Source organism: Phascolarctos cinereus, unplaced genomic scaffold (assembly GCF_003287225.1).
Source record: "Phascolarctos cinereus isolate Bilbo 61053 unplaced genomic scaffold, phaCin_HiC Scaffold_7;HRSCAF=346, whole genome shotgun sequence".
Taxonomy (NCBI): Eukaryota; Metazoa; Chordata; class Mammalia; order Diprotodontia; family Phascolarctidae; genus Phascolarctos; species Phascolarctos cinereus.
This window is the reverse complement of record NW_027556180.1, coordinates 126,662,727-126,670,153: the sequence shown is the minus strand read 5'-3', so window position 1 is coordinate 126,670,153 and position 7,427 is coordinate 126,662,727.

The following is a 7,427-nucleotide window of genomic DNA, read 5'->3' as shown; positions in this document are numbered from 1 at the left end:
CAAACCTAACAAAAATAATATAATTATCTCCATAGATGCAGAAAAAGCTTTTGGCAAAATAAATAAATAAATAACTAAAAAAAAAAACACCTGGTCCCATTAAAAACACTAGAGAGGATAAGAATAAATGGAGTAGTCCTTAAAGTTAAGTATCATCAACCTAAAACCATCAGAAATCATTTTATGTAATGGGGATAAGCTAGAAGCATTTCTAGTACTGAGAAACAAGTACTGAAACACTTGTCTGAGGCTGAAACAAGAATGTCCATTATCAGCATTGTTACTCACTATGGTACTAGAAGTATTAGCTTTAGCAATAAGAGAAGAAGAAGAAACAAAATAATTAGAACAGGCAAAGAAGAAAAAAAGCTATCACTCTTTCAAATGATATGATGGTATTCTTAGAGCATCTAGTAAAAAAACTACTTGAAATAATAAACAACTTTAAAATATGCCCACATAAATCATTGGCATTTCTATATATTGCTAACAAAGCCCAACAGCAAGAGATAGAAAGAGAAATTCTATTTTAAGCTACTGTAGAGAATATAAAATATTTGGGAGTCTACCTGCCAAAACAAACCCAGGAACTATATGAACACAAATGTAAAATACTTTTCACAAAAATAAAGTGAAATCTAAATAATTGGGAAAATGTCTGTTGCTCATGCATAGGCTAAGTTAATGTAATAAAAATGATAATTCTATCTAAATTAACTTACTTATTCAGTTACATACCAAACCACAAAAATTATTTTATAAAGATAGAAAAAGTCATAACAAAATTCATCTGGAAGAGCAAAAGTTCTAGAATATCAAGGGAAATAAGTAAAATAAATGCAAGGGAGGTGGCCTAGCTGTACCAGATTTTAAATTGCATTATAAAGGAGTAATCATCAAAACTTCTTGGTACTGGCTAAGAAATGGAGTGGTTGATCAGTGGAAAAGGTTAGGTACACAAGACATATTAGTCAATGATTATCATAATCTACTGTTTGATAAATCCAAAGACTCCAGCTTTTGGGGTAAGAATTCACTATTTAACAAAAACTGTTGGGAAAACTGCAAAACAGCATGGCAGAAACCAGGCATACACCAACACCCTACCCTGTAGACCAAGATAAAGTCAAAATGGGTACATGATTTTGATATAAAGGCTGACACTGTAAGCAAACTAGGAGAGCAAGGAATAGTTTACCTGTCAGATTTATAGAAAAAGGAAGAATTTGTGACCCATCAAGAGACAGAGAACACTATGAAATGCCAAATGGATGATTTCAATTATATTTAGAAGATTTTGCACAAACAAAGCCAATGTAACCAAGATTAGAAGGGAATCAGACAGCTGGGAAAATTTTTTTTCAGCCTGTGTCTCCGATAAAGGCCTCATTTCTAAAATATATAGAGAACTTAGTCAAATTTATGATTATACAAATCATTCCCCAATTGAGCAATGATCAAAGGATATGAACAGGCAGTTTTCAGATGAAGAAATTAAAACTATAGTCATATGAAAAAATGCTCTAAATCACTAATTGATTAGAAAAATGCAAATTAAAACAATTCTGAGGTGCAACATCATACCTATCACATTAGCCGATATAACAAAATAGGAACATGATAAATTTTGGAGAAAGTGTGGGAAAAATTGGAACAATAACTGCATTGTTGGTGGACTTGCAAACTGATCCAGCCATTCTGGAGAACAATTTGGAACTAAGCCCAAAGCGCTACAAAACTGTGTGTACCCTTTCACCCAGGAACACCACTCCTAGATCTGTGTCCCAAAGAGATCGAGTAAATGGTAAAAGGACCCACAAGTACAAAAACATTTTTACCTGTTCTTTTTGTATTGGCCAAGAATTGTAAATAGAAGAGATGACGATAGATTTGGGAATGGTTGAACAAGTTGTGGTATATGAATGTAATGGAATACTATTGTGCTACAAGAAATGATGAGTAGGTGGACTTCAGAAAAATCTGGAAGACTCATATGAACTGATGCTGACTGAAGTGAGCAGAACCAAGAGAACATTGTGCAACGTAACAGCAACATTGTGTGATGACTAACTGTGATAGTTAGCTCTTCTCAACAATGCAAGTATCTAAGGCAGCTCCAAAAGACTTATGATGGAAAATGCTATCCACATCCCGAGAAAGAACTGTGGAGTCTGAATGCAGATTGAAACATACTATTTGCTTTCTCTCTCTCTCTCACTCTCTCTCTCTCTCTCTCTCTCTCTCTCTCTCTCTCACACACACACACACTCTCTCTCTCATTTCTTCTTTCTCATGGTTCCTCCATTGGATCTAATTCTTCTTTACAACATGACTAATATGAAAATATGTTTAATACAAATGTATGTATAGAGCCCATATCAGATGGCATGCTGTCTTGGGGGAGGAGAGGGGAGGGAGGGTGAAAATTTGAAACTCAAAATCTTATGGAATTGAATGTTGAAAACTAAAAATAAATATATATTTTTCAAAGACTTAATTGAACCTACTGGCTGATAATAAGAGCCACTGGTAGAGGCCCTCAAATCAGGTCTACTGTCTACTGATTCCAAATCCAAAGCTTTTCACACTACACTATAGTACAATACAGTGTTCAACCTGATATAAGCAAAAATGGTTGAAATATATGCTGATGCTGACCTGTTTTCCTAGGAAAACAATTTAAGGTGAAGATATGATCATCTTCAGTCTGAATTCTGTGAATGTACTAGTCAGCATTCAACATTTCAAAAATATTTACATACACAAAATGGCAATCTCCCAAGGTATTTTAATGAATACTTACATAACTTAAGAAGGAAATAAGTGACTAAAGAAGTTAATTGTTAAATAAACTACCAAAAACTTAGTGCTAGAAAAGTTTTTAGTGAAACATTGGGTCCAATTTCTTCATTTTAGTGTTGAAGAAATGTGGAGTTATCAAATAAAAATAAAATAGGAAATAAAGACAAAATTTTAGTTTGAAAGAAAATCATAACTTTTGAGATATCTTCTTGAATAAGAGCTTTCCTAAGGAATTAGATAAAACACAATTCATAGAAACTATAAATCAACATGAACCTACAAGAAATTGCCTATTACTGAAGATCAAAACTAGCAATAGAATTCCTGTAATATTCCTGAGACAAAGTGTTATTATTAGGGAGTTATTTAAGATGCTAAAAATGTTATCATGTTGAGTGACAAGAGAAATTGGGAAGTATTTAAACAGTTAGAAGAGACCAAAGAAAAGAATCAGTCACTAAGTGACCATGGTGATTCCAATTTTCCTGGCTTTTAGTACAGGGATATCCATTTTGCAATCTCTAAAGAAGCACTTAGTTCCATCAAAGTAGTGTAAGGTGATTTTCTTCATGGATCAGTGACCAACTACAAGATCAGAGACTAGAGAAGAAACAGTCCAAGGAAATGAAGCAAATATAATAAATGTGCTAGAAGGTGGTGAATATCCAAGGTCTACTGATTTTGTCAAGCCAAAATACTCTGGAGGATATAGCATGGATAAAATGTAGTGTAAGGGAAAACACATTGAACTTCAGGGGGGTAAATGGCTTAAATTACATACAGAGTAATGGATTTTTAGAAGTAGAAAGAACCTTTTTATGTTATTTAGCCAATCTCCTTATTTTACAAATAATGAATCTGAGGTCCCAAGAGATCATGGGCCAGGTTCTGAGAAAGCAAGGCCTATAACTTACATATACCAGCTTCCTATTCAGTGCTTGATACCTTTGCTGTACAGTTATCAAGTTCTTTTCTCCCTTGTTAGCCTCCAACATTATTTTGGTTTTTGACTAAATAATTTCAAATGGCAAAATGAAAATGAATAATAAATACAACATAGCCAAGCCTTTACAGGTGAAATTAAGTGAGGAATTGAGATACTTTTCTGGATAATAAAAGTAAGGCCAAAACCACAAAGGCTTCTTGTAGAGAACCAGCCTTGGAACCAATTGTATGCATATTCAAGAATTTGGAACTGAAAATAAAAAGAAAATTTATTTTTTTTAAATGTAGGGTTAAGTCCTACCTAGAGAAATACTGACTGTGTGATCTGAGAAAGTCACTTACTTGCTCAGTGTTCTAAGCAACTCTCTAAGACTACAAGATAAAGAAAAGATATTGACTTGCATTGGTAGAATGAGCTTTTTCACCTGTATCAATGAAATCATTTGTTAGGATCTTATTAATATTTCCAAGCAGAGTATTTTCTTTCATGAAATTTTTTTTTCAATTCCTTTTTTTCTTTTCCTGGCCTATATTCTTAGTCTTTTTTTTTTGTTGAGCTGTTATTTTCTTTAGCATTTTTTTTGTGTCTCCTTTACCAAGCTGTTGACTTATTTTTCATGATTTTCTTGCATCACTCTCATTTCTCTTCCCAATTTTTCCTCTATCTCTCTTAGTTGATTTTCAAGCTCTTCCATGGCCTGAAACCAATTCATACATTTCTTGGAGGCTTTGGATGTGGAAGCTTTGACTTTGTTGTCTTCTTCTGAGTGTGTTTTGATCTTCCTTATCCTCATAGTAACTTTCTATACTCAAGAGTTTTTTTGCATTTCTGCTCATTTTCCCAGCCATTTAACTTTTAACTCTTTGATAAAGTAGAGCTCTGCTTCCAGATTCCAAGATTCAGGGGTTTTGTGCAGCTATAATCTTTCAGTTCTTCCAAGGTGATCTAATCTAAAGAGAGATGTGTACTACTCTCCTAGCCTGTGCTTTGCTCTATAAATGACCACAAGCACTCTTTTCTGCCCTGGAACTGTGATGAAGGTCCCTACTCCACTACTGCCACAAGCTCTGGTATGCTAGTGGTCCTCCTCACCCTGGAACTGCCACCCAGGACTGCAACCCAGATCTGAGTATGGGCAAAGCAACAGAGTTCTACCTCAGTGCTAGCTAAAGACTCCTGTTATCTCCTTCTCACCGGTTGTTCAACCCCCTTACTGTCTTTGGCTGAGAGCTCTGGAAGCAGCTGCTGTCAATGCTGCTGCAGATTCAGTGGCTCCCAAGGCCTGCTCCTGGTTTGCTAGCACAGCCCACATGGACTACACTCCTCTCTCACCCAGGTGTGACAGACCTTTCCTGCTGACTTTCTTGGCCTTCTAACTTGTCTTTGATGTCTGTAGGCTAAGAGGCCTGGGACTGCCACTGCTGCCAGTGATTCAGTTGCCTCGAGGTATGCTCTGAATTTGCTAGGGTCTAGCTTCCACTGGCATGGCCTGTGTTAGACTATTCTCCTCTCTCACTCTGGTGCAACAGACCTTTCCTTCCAACCTTCCAAGTTATCTTGGGCTGCAAATTTGTATCACTCCATCTTTTTTGTTGATTTTATTGCTCTAGAATTTGTTTAGAGTAATTTTTTAAAAGGTATTTGGAGGGGTTGGGGTAGAGCTCAGGTGTGTCTTTGCCTTTATTCTGCCGTCTTGGTTCCACCTCTCAACTGATATTCTTTTACTACAGAACTCTATCCAATGGATGTCACCCTTCTACCTTTACTAGATTCTATTGTTGTCTTCATAAACACCAGGGATCTTGAGAAGGGTATTCCTGAAAGAAGAGAAGAGCCAACACACTATAGGGTACTCTCACTCTGCACCATAGTTAGGGGGAAGTCTATTGCCATCAAATTGTGCTTTTATCATATAATTGTTAGTTGAAGGATGGAACATTTTCTTTGGTGAACAGGTAGGAGTGTAGACAAATCAGAAAAAGCTTGTGTCTAATAGCTACATTGTCTTTTCCCAAGTCCAATGATGAGTTCATCACAGGGTAAGGATAAAGGAAGAAATAGATACTAGCAAATGACAGAATTTCCCAAGTTGTGAAGGGAGAATGTGACTTAATAATGCTATATATGGAGACATCTATCTTAATTGTCTCCATTAGTCAACATCTTTTTCTGTATCTTTTCAAATGACATTTCTTTTGATTGGTTAATGACTGAAAGAAATCATTTATAATGGAGGTGAAGGTTGGGAGATATGAATTGTTGCTTGTTATTGTTTATTGTTATTCATCCAATGACATCTAAAGAGTGTGTCTTGACTTGCAAGTGAATTGGATTTGAGTAAGGCAAAACCATGTAAAGTCATCTGCTTCACTTTCTCCTCCAGAGTCATCAGAGTACAGTGGCAAGACATAAGCCAGGACAAATGGCAATGTCCCCTGATTCAAAGGGATACCTTGACCTTTTTTACCCAGATGTTTCCCAGGTTTGAGTGTGTCTGAGGCAACACTCTTTCAGTAATTAAAGGTTAGGTGGAAATGGTGGCAAAAGATGGCCTAGTTTGTCTTCACAAAAAAAAAATGTGGGAGGTGAAGTCCCTCAGAGTTTCTGGTCAGAATGAAAGCAATTGCTATTTGCACTCATTCTGAGTAACCAAAACCTAAACAATGAGCACTTGAGGCTTGGGCTGGGATCTATTATTGGTCAGTCAGTGAGAGCCAGAGTAATTTGGATTTAATCGCATAGTCAGTTAAATCCATTTGAATCTCAATGGACTTTATCAAAGTCTGGTTTTCCAGAGCTATATTTCAATAAATCATAAATGAAAACTACGTGAGACAAAAGAGTTAATTGTCCCAGTTTAAAAAAAAAACACAACCCCACAAAAAAAGTGACAGAACAAGTAGGGAATATATCTAGCCCCCAAACCCACAAGACTTTTCAATGTATAAATGATCAAAATTTATATTTTGGACAGATTACCCACATATAAGGGTATGATTCACCATGTGGACAGAGGGAGAAGAGGAATAGGAGGAGGAGGAGGAGGAGTGAAATAGATAAGTATACAGAAATTAAAGGAATGGTGTTTTGTGAATAGAGAGCAATGGTAGTCAATATGTGTTCAGCACCTACTTTGTGCAAGGCACTGTGTTATAGACATTGCAGTGGAGGCAAGGATGTCTAAACTCAATGCCTTACCTTAGGAATCTAAGAATTTGCTTTCTCTAATCATCATTTTTTCTGTATCTTTTCAAGCTCCATGTCACAGTAAATTGGACAGTTTCACCAATCACAGCTACTTAGTAATTCTTAATTTGACCAGAATCTTTCATCTTTCCAGCTTTTCCTATCCCTTTTCATCATCTTCACCATTATCATCAATACCTCTACCCTTTAACATCACCTCTGCATGAATTTCATTGTCTTCCTTTCTTCATCTAATTACCTTGGTTATTCAGTCCAAATCTACACTGTCTTCTACGTTCAATTCTCTTCCCCTTTGTCTGTTAGCTAATCACAGGTTTCCACATTCTAACCTTGGATTACTTGTCTCACCAACCACATTTCACTATTATTCATATGTTGCTGAATGGAGCTGGAGGAAATCTCACAACTCTGCTCATTAGGTCGACTACAATCCTTTTTTTTTGTTTGTTTTAGGCAATTGGGGTTAAGTGAC